The 18,020-nt window shown below is 44.9% G+C and overlaps 1 long non-coding RNA gene across 1 annotated transcript in view; it reads left to right on the forward strand.

The window, feature by feature from the left end:
* The window catches only part of LOC141414944 (uncharacterized), a 31,382-nt gene that overhangs the window by 257 nt on the left and 13,105 nt on the right, over positions 1–18,020 (forward strand). Inside the window, exon 2 of the long non-coding RNA XR_012439959.1 lies at positions 7,839–7,912. This is a non-coding gene — a long non-coding RNA (uncharacterized lncRNA). The remainder of the gene's footprint in view (positions 1–7,838; positions 7,913–18,020) is intronic.

Below are 18,020 nucleotides of genomic sequence, written 5' to 3' on the forward strand. Positions count from 1 at the left end.
GTGAAAGGCAGAGAAGGGACATTTATTACACTGCCTGGGGCACCCTGTGGGAAGAGGGAAGCCATCTTCAGCCATCTTTGGGGTACACACATTAGTTTTAGCTTTAAATAGACAATTAGGGCAGGGGACAAAAGGTATGCATAGTTAAACAGTGCTAGTCCCCGGTGAGTTCGGGTGGTGAGGCCTGGTTGACCATTAGTTCAGTCCTTTCCAGAGGAAGAAGTTACCACTGTCCAGCTGTTCTCACTGTCTTCACTTGAGGGGGACAATCTGGTTCCCAAAAAATGATTTCTCCTGCCCCAGTGTTACAGGATATTCAAGCAGACACCTAGGCTTTTCAGGAAGCAACAGTTATTAGTGTGCCCGCAGCAGCTAAGCAGATTCACATCCAAAGGCTGAGCCAGAGAACAACAGGACTTTGCCTTATAATACCATTCTAAGCAGGTTACAAAGCAAGAAACAAAAGTTAATACATATATGGTTGCACACTATTTCATTGGCTAGTGCTAAGTGACCGTCTTCACGTTTAGATTCTTTAAGTTTTATCTCCCAGCTATTCCATCCCCCCCACTCGCTGCTACATTATCAGAGCACAGACTTGCTTCTTTTTCTTGCCCTCCTCCCTGCTACATCATTCCCCCCTTTGATGCTCAGACCCACCTAGGGTCAAAGAGCATCATCTTGATTTAGAGGTTTGTATTTTTATAGCATGATTACATGAGCGCTGTTTTTTCCTCTGTAGTGGCCTCTGTAATGGTCCCATTGGACCACAATACCAAGGGAACCAGGCAGGGTGACATCAAACATGCTCCCAAGACAAGACCCATCACCCCACTTTTCATTACAAATGTAGCCTGTATTGTTTCCCTTACTCTGGGACTTCCAATTTCGCTTACCTGCAGCCTTGCAAACCCGGGAATATACTAGCCCATGTAACATCCAACCTGTTGGTGGGTGCATGACACAAAGTATGGCTGTGCGGAGGTCCCAACAATGGCTCTGTTATAACATTCAGTACATGGGGGAAACCTTGCAAGGGCTAACCCAAAAGGTAAGAGTCCATATGAGTAAAGAAGAGCAGCAGTGCCTCCCATGTTCCAGCTTCTGCGCGCATAGACTAGTCAGCTTCCAGAGTGACTAGAGCAGGGCTGTCATCTCATTGTTCGTGGTCACCTGTTGTTTCCCAGGAAGCGGGGTCCTGCTGAGGAAGGGCGCAGGCATTCCAGAGGGTGATCTTGTATGGTGAGACTGGGTCAGGGACGCACTCCCACTTGAGAGAGACTGGCTTTACTCGGCTGTGGTGGATCCAGGGAGCAATTTCTGCTACTTGAACTGTAGTGAGAGTAGACAAAATAATAACAAAAGGGCCCTTCCAATAAGGTTGGACATTTCATTCTTTTACCCAGACAGTATCTCCTGGTTTGTTTGTTTTTTACTGAGAATTATCACAGCAACAATATAGTATCAGTATTTATGTCCAAGAAAGCACATTGTTTAAAAAAAGTTAAAAATGCCATCTCCAAGTATCAAAGGACATGTCTAAAGCCAGTAAAAATAGTCATATTTGTGTCTATTTAAGTAGAAGACCTTGTCTAAAAAATCTGAGTTTGTGTCTGGAAGGGCTTTAATGCCAGATAGCCACACATGCATAAGAACTATTTCCTCAATCCTCTCGGCCTTGGTTATTTTTGAGAGGTCCGTCACGAGTGACTCCATTTAAACTTTGATGGCATTCCTCCCTTGTCTCCAAACTGCTTGTCTCTGAGCAGTCTCTTCTGAAGATCTGTCTTCCATCCAAGTACTAACCAGGCCTGACCCTGCTTAGCTTCTGAGACCAGATGAGATTAGGTGAACTCAGGGTGGTATGAAGATCTTTCTCAGTTGGTTATGTTTTTCTCATCATGAGCATTTGTTCTTTCCTGGATTTTTGTGTTTGTTTGGTTTTGGTCCCATGTCGGGGGTGGGGGTGGAATGAGAAGATCAGGTGGGAATCAGTGCCAACTAGATAATTTTGGCCAAATATAAGCAACAAAGAGGCTCAGAAGGAGTAGCTCTTAGGCAGTGGGCTTCTAGACAAGGACAATACATAACAAAATCCAACAAATGCAGACATCCAAAAAGCTAACCTGGTTGACACATAAGTGCTTATTAGAGTCATTTTCATGAACTCAATTGTAAATGCCCCAGAAGGATTGAATTGTAATGACAAAAACATAAAACAGCCATGGTTAAAATTTTGATGGACAATTAAGCAACTAACAGAATGGTATATCAGTACCATTAACTTTTTTTACTGTGTTTATCTAAATTTTATATTTTAGAAGACTTGATATACTTGAAAAACATAAATATATTTAATATGCAGGAATCAGCAACAGCATCATAGCTCTGTAGAGGTTATATATATATATTAGTTTAGTTGTTTCTCTTGAAGTAAAACCTTAGATGTTCTCATCAGTTGGAGGGTGGGGAAAAGAGTGTAAGTGACCCCAAATAGCCAAGTTACAGACACATATAGATTACAGACTGTATTAGAATCACTCAAGACAATAGCTGTTTATCCGTAATTATGAGGTCGTCTAGAAAATTTTACATAAATGAACTTTTATTTAGTTATGACTCATTTACCTCATTAGTCAAAACCCTGACAAGAATCACCAGAGAACACAGGTAAATATTTACAGAGATTAAGTGTGGAGTTAGGAAACCTAATGGCCAAAACTTATGGCTCAGATGTTGATAAGAGATCACATCCCGGATTGATATTAACAGATGATACAGCAGGATCCCATCAACCTGCAGTCAATGGAGCCCCCTAAAATAACAGTCCCAATCTGGCCATCCCATGCTAAAGACTCCCTCCACTGCCATGAGGAAGGAGTAGGACTAACACTCCAACTCTGCTCCACTCTGTTGACTCTAATAAAAACTGGAGGTCTTGACCTCCCATGTAGTGCTCCTTTTTGAGTTGTTTTGTTGTTATTGTTTCTTTATCCTATCTGGAGAATGTACTTTGGCTTTGGATTTTTTTTTTTTTTTTTTTGCTTTACATAACTAAATCTGTCTTAATCCTCATATCAGTGCAGCAGAATTCCTGGTGCTCAGCTGCCTATGCCTCTCTGTGGTTTAATAAGCTCTTGTTCTCGTGATAAATTTTTGGATTAACCTGTAGCATCAAAAATTCCTGACAGTTATCTTAGCACAAAAAACACCTTTTTTAAGACAGTTTTTTTGTAAATGTCATCAAGAACAATACAGTAGCTTTAGGACAGCCTTGTTGTTATGAGCTTAGAGAGTTAGGTTTTAGTTTAACATCAGTACTTTAAATTTTGACCTTACAAAACCTTTAATGTAATGCTTAGATTTTAGTCAACTTAATCACTTACATAAGCATTTATATGCTCCATCTTTTTATGATAACTTACTCTGTACCTTTATGACAACTTATTTTGTATCCCCTGGGGGAGTTTGTCTTTATCCTTTTTTTTTTTTATTTAACAGTCTTTTTTTAACCTTTTATTTTTAAAAAACCACATCCTTAATACCTTTTATATATTTTTGTTACTTTTGTTTACTTACTCATAAAACCTTTTAACTTAGAGTCTTTTATTTGTATGAGAAAAAAAACAGAAAGAAAGGAACTTTCAAATTATTTTTTATAAAAACAATTTATAGAAATCCCATTTGTTAATAGACCCATGTATTGTATTATAAAAGAGAATTAAATCCCAGATTTTTTTTAGGGCAGAATGAAACAGGTTAAGGTCATTTTTTTAACTACCCAAATTTTAAGATTTCTGCTGCAGGCTGTGGCCCCTCCCCCTCTTTTTTTCCTCCTTTGGTCTGAGCCAGAGTGCTAACCTCTGAATGCCTGCATCCTAGTGAGACCTGATTGAAATAAGTTTGAAAACTGGTTTTCTTAAAAGTAGCAGTAGAACATAATAAAAGTAACAATTTTTACATTGACTCTATAATAAGAATCATCCTCAAGATGCTTACATACTCATATGTAAAAAGCTTAAGCAGTTTATAACAGAGATCTTTAACACAAACACCCTGGTTTTTTGTTAACTTGAATATCACATTAACCTTGTAACACCAGTTTAAGAACCATTCTGAAGATGTTTACACACACACACACACACAAAAGTTTTATAAATTAAGCATTGCAGAAAAAAATGTCAACTTAAGTGCACATAAGATGAGCTGGAATTCCAGGAGCAAATTAAATTTTGCCCAGTGCTTTAAACAAATTCACACACACACACACACAAGAGTGTATTCTCAAAAAAAAAAACTTTTTAAACCATACCCAGAGGGCTATCCGGTGGAATGGTGGATGATGCATCTGTTCTCTTGTGAGTATACATCTTTGGAACTGAATTTTTGTTACCCATCCCTTAACCTGGGTTGTGGCTATTTCCTGGGAAAAGCTCAACACCCCCGCACCCCACCCCACCCTGTACTGGAGGTTTCTTGCATTTTATCCAAAGTGCTTTCTTTTTACTTGTGTTGTTCCCCATCCTGGTCTGTCTTGCTGGTGAGAAAACCTATTAGGTGTTCAACCTCCCTAATTCCCAAAGGTGTCTTACACACTTTTGCCCCACTCCCTAAACCCGAGAGACCTGGTTTCACCCCAGACAGGGTTACTTGGGGATCTCTGGGAGGTGATCAGATTCCCCTTCTGACTCCCAAAGGCAGGACTATTATTTGAATTGGGGTTCTTACCAGTCTGACACATGGGGCTCTCAATTGGCTCCCAAGCCTTTTCCGGGTTCCTTTGTGCAACCAAGACTTGATCTCTAGTGCACTGGGAGAGGTGAGTCCCTCAGTCAGATCAACAGGTCTGCTGGCACCTGATGGGATGCTCTCCCAACAAGCCGGGAATGCCAAATCCTAGCAACAAGGAAGTGAAAACACCAACTCCAAATCCCAGACATAAGCTCCCAGAAATGTTGCAAGATAGTCAAGCAGGGAGAGGGGACACCAAGGCTTTTCAGGAAGCAACATTTATTAGCATGCTGGCAGCAGCTTAGGGGATTCACATCCAAAGGCTGAGCCCCAAGAACAAAGGGGCTTTGCCTTATATACCATTCTAGGCAGGTTACAGAAGCAAGAAACAGTTTAATTCACATATGATTACATACTATTTCATTGGCTAGCTTTTTCTCAGTGCTAAGTGAACTCCTTCACGGTTAGATTCTTTGTTTTATCTCCCTGCTATGCCATCCCCTCCCCCCTGCCACATTATCACAACACAGACTTGCTTGCTTCTTTTCTAGCCTCCTCCCTGCTACACCAGGTGCAAGCTCATCATTATAGGTAACTGTCCTCATTTGGGGGTGATGGTCTGTCCTGTGAGATGCCCCTGTTCCTTAGGGGTACTTTTGACCCCTTGTCATAAAAATGTTCTCCATCATTCCTGCCCTTGCTTGATGCCAAGGTGACTGCATGAGAGAATGGCTCAGAGTAAAGGATAACAGGTACAAAATGGAGACAGAGATGCCAAGCTTCTCCTGTTTAAATACCTCTTACAGTTTCTGTGCCTGGCAGAGTACAGCCTCTATGGAAAAAAGTTCCCTAGCCATTCAGACAGAGCATTTCCCCTGCCTCTACCTGAATCTGAGTCCTCCCTTAAGACGCAGCCTCTGGTCTCAAAGTGAATTCTTTTTTTTTTTTTTTTTTTTTTTTTTTTGTGGTACTGGGGCTTGAACTCAGGGCCTTGAGCCACTCCACCAGCCTTATTTTTGTGAAGGGTTTTTCGTGAACTCTTTGCCTGGGCTGTCTTCAAACAATGATCCTCCTGATCTGTGCCTCCTGAGTAGCTAGGATTACAGGCATGAGCCACCAGCACCTGGCTCAAAGTGAATTCTTGTTTAAGCGTGTGCCCAGGTGAGACAATGGTAGCATGTACCCAAACTGCTTAGCCCAATGAAGAATTATGTGTCACCTAACAGAGTGAACCAATTTTTTCACTGTGGGAACATTCCAGTGTACTTACACAGGCCTAGATGGTATAGGTCAATCCCTCACCCTGGCCACTTGATGCAGCCAAGAGAGGGAGGATAGCCAGGTGCTGTGGCTCATGCCTGTAATCCTAGCTACTCAGGAGACAGAGATCAGGAGGGTTGCGATTCAAAGCCAGCCCCCCCCAGAAAATAGTTAATGAGACCCCCTCTTAAAAAAAATCACAAAAAAATCGATGGCTAAGTGGTTCAAATGATAAGAACAGTTGTGAAGCCCCAAGTTCAAACTCCAGTGCCATCAACAAAAAAAATAAAAGATAGAGTGGATAACCACAAGATGTATGGGGCTGCTGCCAAGGCATACTGTTTTACAGTAAACTTTTTTATATAAGTAGAAAGAGTATAAAATAGCAACGGAAAGTATAGTAAATATATACACCAGTAACAGTCATTTATTATCATTATTGAGTCTTGTGTACTGTACATGATTGTATGTGCTATCCTTTTTTGGTTTTGCTGAGATGAGTCTTTTGCTGTCTCCCAGACTAATCTTGAACTGCTGGGCTCAAGCGATCCTCTGGCCTCAGTCCCCAGAATAGCCGGGACCACAGGGCACACCAGCATATGGGTTTGTATGTACTATCAGCAGTGCAGTGCTTACATGTACATCTCCACAATCACGCGAGCGATGCATTGCATTATAAAGAGGGCTACAATGTCACTAAACAATAAGAAATGTTCACCTCCATTATAATCTTATGGAACCATCTTTGTACATGGAGTCTGTCTTTGACCAGAAGGTGGTTAAGCCAGCACTTGGCTGTACTTATGGTTCTCATCATACATTAAGAGTTTGACATTCTTAGCCAGGCACTGGTGGCTCATACCTGTAATCCTAGCTGCTCAGGAGGCAGAGATCAGGAGGATCACAGTTCAAAGCCAGCCTGGATAAATAGGTCACAAGGCCCCATCTTAAAAAACCCTTTACAAAAAGAAAAAAAATGGCTCAAGGTGAAGGCCCTGAGTTCAAGCCCCAGTACTACACACAAAAAAAAAGAGTTTGACATTCTTAATTTTTTTTTTTTTGTGGTACTGGGGTTTGAACTCAGGGCCTCACAGTTGCTTTGTGGGCACTCTGCTACTTGAGCCACTCTGCCTGCCTGACATCCTTTATTTTATGCATCTTTTTTTTTAAGTTTTAGCAAGGATTTATTTTAGTATAATAAGATAAAGTAGGGAGAAGTGAGGGGAAGGAAAAACATTTCCTGCTCCCCACACAGGAAATGGGAGAAAAGATTCAACTTTATGAATCTTGATCTTGGAAAGGTAAAATTTCCAGATCCAACTGAGAAAGTGATTTTTTTTTTTTGTTTATTTTGTTTTTTGTTTTTGAGAAAGGGTCTAGCTATGTAACCCAGGCTGCCTTAAACTCAATGTCCTCCTGCCTCGGCCTCCCAAGTGCTGGGATTGCGCCACCATGTGTAGCAGGGAGGAGGATCAAAAGAAAGACAGACTAGGCCTGAGTTCTGATAGAGTAGTAGGAAGGTAGGGATGGCATAGCAGAGAGATAAAAACCTGAGGAATCTAAATGTGGAGAGGGTCAGGTAGCACTGGGGAGGGGAAAGTCACACAGCACTAGGGTAAAGTAGCCTATAGAATTGTATAAAACCATATATAGATTAGATCTTTGCCCTTTGTTCTCAGGGCTCAGCCTTTGGACACGAGTCTGCTGAGACTGTGCTGGCACAATAAGACGTTGCTTCCTGTTAACTGTCTCAGTGTCCTGTATTTTAGCTCAAGATTCCCACAACATTTCTTGGGGACTCATCTGGGATTATGGAGACTGATTTTTTTCACCTCCCTTGTCTCCAGAGTGCATCTCCCAGGAGAAGATTCCACCAGGTGCCAGTGGACAGCTTGATCTGGAGGAGGGACTTGTCCTCCTGGTGAGTCAGGGTGAGGGCCTCAGATGCACCACAGAACCTGACGAGATGCAGGAATCAGTGAGAGGAAGGGAGACTGCTTGTCAGATTGGTAAGAATTCAGGTTCAAATTCAGGCCTGCCTCAGGAGGCAGAAGGGGAGACTGATCACCTCCCAGAAACTGCTAGTAACTCCCTTTTGGGGTGAAACCATGTTTCTCAGGTTCAGAGAGCAGGGCAAAAGTACTGCTGTGTGAAAGTGAGAGCCTGAGATGCAGCCCAGCTGCAAAGCAATTGAGGAGTTCTGATCTGTGGGTCCATGGCAAACTCATATGGTCAAGAGTGAGCCCTAACAGGGCCTCTGGTCCAGGGTTTATACAAACTCATTATGGCCAGGAGATGCCTAAATCTCCACAAGGGGAGCAGTCATAGAAGGCCAAAGCAAGTGAGGACCCCTTACCTCTCCTCCAAAAGCCCCTCCTGCTCTGTATCTGTCTTGCCATCTGGTAACAGGAGGAGATGTGTGGAAATCAGAGTAAAAACACTCCCAGACTATGGGGTAAAGTCAACTCCTAACAAGCTTAAGGCCCTTTGTGAAGTGGATTGGCCTGCTTTTGGTGTGGATAGAACTGTGGTTCATGAAGTTTATAGAGAAATTGCAGGAAAGCCAGGACACCCAGAACAATTTCCCTATATTGATTGCTGACAGGATGCTGTCCTCAGCCGGCCCTCATGGCTAAGGCCTTACCTAGAAGAGGCCTATAGGATTATGACAGCTAGTGTGGCTGCAGCTTCCAAGTGTAGAGAAAAAGCAAAGGAACCCATACTGGCTGAGGAACCTGAGGAGGTACCACCCCACTATGTGCCACTTTATCCACCTCTGCCACCAGTGCCCAGTTCTGCACCCCGCCTCTGACACTGGATGGGGCAACACAAGGGACAGTCACACCTGTAAAATCTGGTTCAGAAGCCTCAGAGGGCTCGATGACTCTAAGCCCCCTGAGTCCTATGGACTCTGTACCCATTCCGAGCCCTCCAGTGCTCACCCACATTTCCCACTCAATTGAGAGAATCTGACCAGTCTCCATGAGAACCCCTCCTCTGCTCAGACTCCAGCTGCCCTGCAGATGCCCCTGAGGGAGGCCCAGAGCCCCATGCATTATGACCAGAGCCCCATTTATTATGCCCAGGAAGGCCAAATACAAGGAAGAGGACGGCTACTTGTCTATCAGCCCTTTACCACCACAGACCTCCTCAACTGGAAACATCACACCCCCTCCTTCACGGAAAAGCCTCAGGCTCTGATTGATCTGACGCAGTCTACCATCCAGACTCACAAACCCACCTGGACAGCTTCTCCTGACTCTATTCAGTACTGAAGAGTGGCGCCATATAACACAGGCAGCTCTAAAGTGGCTGGAAGATCATGCTCCTGAGGGTACCCTAAATGCTCAGGCATATGCTCAGGCCTATTTCCCAAACAGGACCCCATTGGGACCCCAGTAATAGCCGAGATTGCAGCGACTTGAGCGATATCAGGAGGCATTATTGGGAGGCATGAGGAAGGAGGATAAAGGCCATGAACATGAGCCAAACCTCAGGGCCAGATGAGAGCCCCAGCCAGTTCTGTGAGCCTTTGTGTGAGGCCTTCCATATGTACACCCCCTTTGACCCGGAAGTCACTGAAAGCCAGAGGATGATAAATGCTGCTTTTGTTGGCCAGGCCCAGGGAGAAATAAGGTGAAAATTGCAGAAGCTGGAGGGATTTGCTGGAATGAATGCTAGTCAGCTCCTGGAGGTGGCCACAAAGGTCTTTATCTATAGAGATCAGGAGGCTAAGTAGGAGACTGACAGGAAGATGAAAAGAAGAGTGGACCTCCTTGCAGCAGTCCTCGCTGGACATTCAGGGGGGTGGGGGTGGGGGCACCAGTGAGCAAATTCAGGAAGTGGCAGAGGCAATCTCTGAGGGTGATGACAAATGCCCCCAGGACACTCCCACTCTAGGGAGGAACTAGGGCAAAACCAAAGTGTCTACTGTCGTCAGGAAGGGCATTGGAAGAATGAATGTCTCCAATGGGCCAGGGACTCCCAAAAGGCCCCCAGGCTAGAGACAGAGGCCAGGCCATTGAAGGAAAATATCAGCCCACCCACAAGAGAGCCAGCCCCTGGGAGGAAAACAATGTTGGTCTGGCAGGCCTGGAAGGCTATGAGGAAGACTAGGACAGACCAGACTTCATTCTACTGGGCCCCCAGGAGCCTGTGGTCCAAATAAAAATAGGGGGCAATTCCACTGACATCATGGTGGACATGGGCACTGAACATTCAGTTGTGACCCAACCAGTGGGTCCTCTTTCCAACAAGCATACAACTATCATTGGGGCCACAGGGGACTGGGTTTGCCACCCCTTCCTAATGGCTAGACAATGCAATCTAGGGAGTCATAATGTAAGGCATGAATTCCTTTATCTCCCTGATTGTCCAGTGGGCCTGTTGGGCAGGGACTTGCTGTACAAACTGAGGGCACAGATAACTTTTGATTCGGCTGACACAGCAGCCTTAAAGTTGAGAGGACCTGAGGCAAAGACTCTGATCTTCACAGTTGCACAAAAGGAGAAATGATGGCTCTCTATGCCTCTGAAGGGAGGCCTCTTGAGATTCCTGAGTCTCCCTTCAAGATTCCAGGTGTATGGGCTGAAGAGATAACCCCCAGGTCTGGCCTGAAATGCGCCCTCAATAGGGGTGAAACTAAAACCAAGAGTCACCCCCGCCCCTGCTGTCAGCCAGAAACAATACTTCATTCCTCCCAAGACCCAGGTTGGAATTCAAAAACACTTTGACAGACTCTTAAAACATGGGATCCTCAAAAAAAAAATATATATATATATATATATGGGATCCTCTAACCCTGTCAGTCATCCTGGAACACACCCTTATTACCAGTCCAGAAACTGGGGACTGAGGACTTCAGACCAGTTCAGGACCTCTGGGCAGTAAATTCAGCAACTGTCACTTTGTACCCCATAGTCCCAAATCCATATATGCTTTTAGGCCTTGTCCCAGCTGAGGCAAAATTTTTTACCTGCCCAGATCTTAAAGATGCACCCCTTTCTGCATCTGCCTGGCTCCACAGAGCCAGCTTATTTTTGCCTTCCAATGGAAAAATCCTAACACTGGGGAAAAGAGATAGCTAACCTGGACTTGGTTGCTACAAGTTTTCAAAAATTCACCCACTATTTTTGGAACTGCCGTGGCATCCAAACTAAAAGCCTCCTCAGCTGACCAGCATGGCTTCACACTCCTCCAGTACATAGATGACCTCCTTTTGGCTGGACCAACTCAGGAGGACTGTATGGAAGGGATGTGCCTACTCCTTTCTCTTTTATGGGGGGCAGGATACAAATTCTCAGAAAAAACACCCAGATTTGCCAAAATACTGTCAAATACTCAGCTTTCACCTGTCCCAGGGGCAACACAGGCTCAGCCCTGAGAGGAAACAGGCTGTATGTTCCATCCCAGCCCCTAAAACCCACCAGCAAATTAGAAAATATTTGGGAGCTGTAGGTTTCTATCAAATCTGGATACCTAACTACTCCCTCTTGGTCATACCCCTCTATGAAGCCACAAAGGGGGGAGAACAGGAGCCGTTGGTGTGGGGGAGGGAGCAAGAGAAAGCCTTGAAAGAAATCAAGAAGCACTCACTTATGCCCCTGCTCTAGGCCTACTGGATGTGATGAAGCCCTTTTTCCTGTGTGTCCATGAGTAAAGGGAACAATTATTGGGTTCCTGACTCAGTTACTGGGCTTCTGGCACAATCCAGTGGCTTACTTGTCAGAACAACTTGATGCTATTTCCCAAGGCTGGCTGCCATGCCTGCATCCTCTGGTGACAGAAGCAGACAAGCTCACCCTAGGGCAAGAACTCACTGCCTGAGTTCCCCACTCTGTCCTGACACTCATGGATTATAAGGGAAATTATTGGCTGACTAACTCTCAGATGGTCAAATACCAGAGTATGCTATGTGAAAATCCACTCATCTGGCTGGAGATTGTTAAGACTCCAAACCCGGCCACTCTATTACCAATTGACAACAGTCCCCCCAAGCATGACTTCTTAGAGGTTATGGATGAGGTCTTCTCAAGCCAGCCAGATCTAACAGATCAACCAATCGGCAATCTGGATGTTGAATATTTCACAAATAGCAGCAGCTTTGTCTGGGATGACATACAGTTTGCTGGTTATGCGGTGGTAACTTTGGACTCAGTTATTGAGGCTCTCTCACTGCCAGTAGGGACCTCTGCACAAAAGGCTGAACTTGTCGCCCTCATGTGGGCCCTCCAGCTCACTGCAGGAGTATGGGTAAACATTTATACTGACTCTAAATATGCCTTCACAACCATTGATGTCCATGGGGCCTTATATAAAAGGAGGGGGCTCATTAACTCGGGAGGAAAAAGTATCAAGTATGGACAGGAAATCCTTGAACTGCTAGACACTGTGTGGGCTCCTAAATGGGTGGCAGTTATACACTGCCAAAGGCACCAAAAGGGAGGTGCAACAATTGCCTGCTGAAAAAGAGACCAAATAAGTGACCCTTACAAGAGGACCAGCCCCAACTGTTCTGACAGCTGCCTTGTTCCCATGCACCTTAGCTGAATGGGACCCACAGTGTACACACCACAAGAACAGGTTTGGTTTAAGACTGAGGAGGGAAATTTTCTATCAAATGGATGGTGAAAGTTTGGTGATGGCCGCATTGCCATACCTGAGTTGTTGGTCCCTACATTTGTCAAGAAGTTCCACAAAAGAACTCATTCAGGGTGTACAGCCCTGGAGACCATCCTGCCTCAACATTTTATGTACCCAGACTTTCCAGCACAAGTAAGGCAGTATGTGAGAGATGTACCCTATGTGCTAAAAATAACCCCAGACAAGGGCCAAAAGCACCTCCTCAGGTACAGAGTGTTGGTGGAACTCCCCTTGAAGACTTGATCATGGACTTCACTGACATTCACTGAACTTGGCCTTGAGTTCAAGGTTGCAAGTATCTGTTGGTGTTTGTTTGTACTTTCTCAGGACGGGTGGAAGCCATCCCCACACAAACTGAAAAGGTCCAGGAGGTGACCATATGCCTGTTAAAGGAAATCATCCCTCAGTGGGCCAGCTTTTGTGGCAGAAGTGGTACAGCTAATGGCTAATGGCTTAGGAATCACCTGGAAGTTGCATATGGCCTACCTCCCCCAGAGTTCAGGAAAAGTGGAGCACGTGAATAGAACCCTGAAATCACAGTTAGGAAAACTGTGTCAGAAGACCCATCTGCAGTTGGATCAGTTACTGTGCATAGCATTACTAAGGATTAGGTCTAGCCCCACCAAACAGAAGGGGCTCTCACCCTTTGAAGTCCTTTATAGACACCCATACCCCTTAATCAAGGGCATACAGGGGGACCAGAGGAAATAGGTGACCTTACCTTGAGGCACCAGATGCAGGCCTTCAGATTGACTCTCTCAAAGATCAATGACCAGATCCGGGAGAGATTTCCTGTCGGCCTAACAACTCCCACACACCCATGCAGGCCAGGGGATGTCATCTGGGTAAAGGAACGGAATGTCCAACTGCTAAAGCCTCATTGGAGAGGCCATATTGTTGTTATCTTATCTACCCCACCACAGTTAAAGTGGCAGAGATTGCTCCTTGGATCCACCACAGTTGAGTCAAGCTGGCTTCTCTTGAGTGGGAGTACATCCTTGATCCAGCTTCATTGTGTAAGATCACTCTCCCGAACCTAAGTGCCCTCCCTTGGCAGGACTCCATTTCCCAGGAAACAACAGGGGACCATGAACAATGGGATGACAGCCTGCTCTCATCACCCCCAGAAGCTGACTAGTCTATGCACAGCAGAAGCTTGAGGAGTCCACTCTCCAATGGGACAAACAGACTGTTTTCTATGCCAGTTATTTTACTGTAATGCATTGTCACCCCTTGTCTGTATCTGCTGCTATAGTTCTCACCCTAGTCTTCGCCATAGGCTTGGCAGAAACCGCTCCTGCTGACTGGACTCAAGGTGAAAGGTTTTTATTTGCTCTCTTCTATCTCTTTTGGGAAGGATGCATAATTACTGTTCATTGTTACAGATGTGGTTTCCCTCTGTGGTCCCAGAGCCCTCCTCCTGTGACCTCTGTATACACACTACTCAGGCAGGAAGTGTTGTCACCAGGACTTTGCTTTTCCATACTTACTATTCCTATGCAGGCTCTGCACTCACAATCACACCACCTATCTAGTGTGCTCCCATGGTAACCAGAATATCTACTGATTACCCCACCTACCGCCCTGGGGAGCAATGGTTAGAGATCAGGAGAGTCCGCAACCCTGGGAACCTTGTCAGCCACACCCAGGTGTTTAGTCCTGATGAACCAGCGTCAATGCTTTTTGATGCATGTGCGGCCATAGACCAGATAGATGTGGAGGTATAGGCTGTGGCTGTGGGGGCCTAGCTTGGGAAAGAGCCTATACGTCAAACAATAAGTATATGTTTTGTATAAGTGTATGGGGAGTCGACTCTTTGCCATGTGATGATGTGGGTTCTTATTATTGCCATTATTGGAGTTGTGTTTCATGGGCCACATGGCAGAGGGCAAAATACGCAGCCTTCCTTGACAAGGGGAAAGCTGCCCCTGACTGCACCCATGGCTCCTAGAACCCTGGAAATTTCACTGTGCTTAAGTCATCTGATTGGACACGGGGACATATAATTAGTATAAAGACAGATGGAAAAGACCTTGACCCTGGGACTCTGATGCACCTCAATTAGTAACTGATACCCATGGAGCTCTTCATACCAAGTTTTTCACTCTTTTTATGAGGAGATGAAGAGTGAATTTTCTATCTCTACCAAAACTAAAAACTTGTTCCTCTCACTAGCTGAGTCTGTAGCCCAGACACTGAATGTCACCTCATGCTATGTTTGTGGGGACCAACATGGGAGACCATGGTCCTTTGGAAGCAAGGGAGCTAAGCCCACAGGAGCCTTTTAATGAGACTGCTTTCCCAAAACACAGGAAAGGCATCTGGCTCCTAAAAACTTCCATCATCAGGAATTACTGTTATCTCCCACCCAGAAGGCCAATTCTTCACCTCAGTGGGGGATTTAACTTGTTTAGGACAGAAGTTTTACAATGACACTGATGAAGAGACCCAAAGGTGTGGAGCTCCAAACCACACAGAGCCCCAGCCTCACCCACTGGCCAACTTTTCTAATCTCCAGAGAGCATGGAACAACCTTATAGCAAACAGAGATTGGCAGGTGCCCAGGGGACTGTATTGGATCTGTGAAAAGCAAACTTACACGGTGCTACCTAGCAGCTGGTTTGGATCTTGTGTGCTAGGCTCAATCAGACCATCTTTCTTCCTGCTTCCCCTCAGACAAGGTGAAAAACTGGGAGTCCCCATACATGAAGAAAGATTAAGTAGACAAAAATGGGGTGACTTACAAATTGGCAATTGGAAAGATAACGAATGGCTTCCTGAGTGAATCATCCAGTACTATGGTCCTGTCACCTGGGCAGAAGATGGGTCCTGGGGCTATCATACCCCTATATATATGCTCAACCACATCATCAAGCTGCAGGCTGTTGTTGAAATTATAACAAATGAAACTGCAAGAGCCCTCAATTTGCTGGCAAAACAAAGCACTAAGATGCACAGTGCCATCTATCAGAACCGCTTGGCTTTAGACTGTTTGCTGGTTTCTGAGGGAGGGGTTTGTGGAAAATTAAACCTAAGCAACTGCTGCTTACAGATTGATGATGAAGGAAAGGTCATAGAAGAGATCACAGACAAGAGGAGAAAGCTTGCCCATATCCCTGTCCAGACTTGGAGAGGATGGGATCCCAATGACCTGTTTGGAGGATGGTTTTCTGCCTTAGGTGGATTTAAAACTCTGATAGGGGCAATGGGCCTAATCCTAGGAACATGGTTAACACTGCCTGCCTGGCTCCCCTGGTGCTGCGGTCTATCAGGACTATTATGGAGGCCATTATAGAAAGAAAAACGGCCACACGTGTAATGATGCTATGGAAATACAAACCCCTAGATCAAGACGATGCTCTTTGACCCTAGGTAGGTCTGAGCATCAAAATGGGGAATGATGTAGCAGGGAGGAGGACCAGAAGAAAACAGACTTGGCCTGAGTTCGGATAAAGTAGCAGGGAGTAGGGATGGCATAGCAGAGAGATAAAACCTGAGGAATCTGAACGTGGAGAGAGTCACGTAGCAATGGGGAGGGGAAAAAGTCACACAGTACTAGGGTAAAGTAGCTTATAGAATTGTATATAACCATATATGGATTAGTCCTTGCTTTTTGATTCTGTTATCTGCTTGCAAGGGTATATAAGATGAGACCCCTTTGTTCTTGGGGCTCAGTCTTTGGACACGAATCCGCTGGGTCTGTGCCAGCACAATAAAACCTGCTAAACTGCCTCAGTATCCCGTATCTCAGCTTGAGATTCCCACAACACATGCCCAGCAGAAAATGAATTTTCAATCTAACATTAATTAGTATTCATTCAGTGACTCACCCTTCCTTTACTGAAAAACAATTGAGTTACTACCATGGGCTAGGCCTCATGAATGACAGTCCTTCAAGCAGACAGTAGTTGACTATGAAAGACTAAAGGGCTTGGTGGTACATGCCTGTAATCCCAGCTAGTTGGTGAGGTAGAAGGATTTCAGTCTGAGGCAGCCAGGCAAAAAGTAAGACCTTATCTGAAAATTAAACTAAAACAAAAAGGGCTGGGGCGTGGCTCAAGTGGTAGAGTGATTGCCTAACAAGCATGTGTCCTGAGTTCTAACCCAATTCTGTGGAAAGGAAGGAGGGAAGGAGGGAAAGTGGGAAGGGAGGGAGAGATGGAAGGAAGGCAAGAAGGAAGGGAGGAAGAGGAGGATAAAAAGAAAAAGAAGAAAAAAAAAAAAGTAAAAGGAACCACAAAGAAAGAAATGTTAGGCCGGGCACTGGTGGCTCATGCCAGTAATCCTAGCTACTCAGGAGGCAGAAATCAGGAGGATCACGGTTCAAAGCCAGCCCAGGGAAATTGTTCTGCGAGACCTTATCTCAAAAATAGGACTGGTTTTGTGGCTCAAGGTGAAGGCCCTGAGTTCAAAGCCCCAGTACCACAAAAAAAAAAAATGTTGAAAATAAGGAATACATCTTTGTGTCCTTTTGTTTTTATTATACGCTGAGAAGGAGAAAGTGTGAATGCAGGAGAAAGTAGCCATGCTGGTCTAAGACAAATTAAATTTGGCAGAGTTTATTTGAGCAAAGAATAATTCATAAGCAGGCAGCCCTCAGAACCCAAAGAGGTTAAGAACACAGCTCCCAGGCTGTGTTTATAGAGAGAAAAAGGAAGTAGCCTACAGAAGCAGCCTGATCAGTTACAGCTCACCATTTGCTTTTTATGGACTTGGTATCAACTGGTAGCCTGGAATTGACTGAGCCTTGGATGCTGTGGTTGGCTGAGACTCAGCTACTTGTTACAAGAATGTGCTCTTCTGGGAGTGGAGTGGCTCAAGTGGTAGTGCGCCTGCCTAGCAAGTGTGAGGCCCTGAGTTCAAACCCCAGTACAGCCAAAAAAAAAAATGGACTCTCAGCCTCTCAGCGTGTGGTTAGTTTGTATGCTAAGTTAGGTTGCAGTTTGCTGTGTTTGGAGGCAGATTTAGAACAAATTTAATTGAACACTGTTAACACTGGCCAGAACAAGGACTCTGAGGAACAGGGACTATGGGCTCCAGAGCACAGGGGCCCCTTCAGGAGGGGAACAACTCCACAGAAGGAAAGGAAAAATTAAACCACCAAGCTCTCAAAAGGCAGGATCCCCAGGGGCAGGAGACTCATACAATGGTTGACAAGGGCAGTAGAGGAGCAGTTAGGTTACAGACACTGGAAAGTAGTGTTCTTGATAGTAAAGTGCATTCTTGGGTAGAATATTATGCATATCAATGAGATCGAGTTAATTTATTGAGTTGTTCAAGTCCTCTCCTTCCTTGTTTCTCTTCCATCTGCCTGTCCCATTCATTAGTAAGAGTCAGTTATTGGCTGTGGACATGACTCAAGTGGTAGAGTGCCTGCCTGACAAGCA

This window comes from Castor canadensis, chromosome 12, assembly GCF_047511655.1.
Source record: "Castor canadensis chromosome 12, mCasCan1.hap1v2, whole genome shotgun sequence".
Lineage (NCBI taxonomy): Eukaryota > Metazoa > Chordata > Mammalia > Rodentia > Castoridae > Castor > Castor canadensis.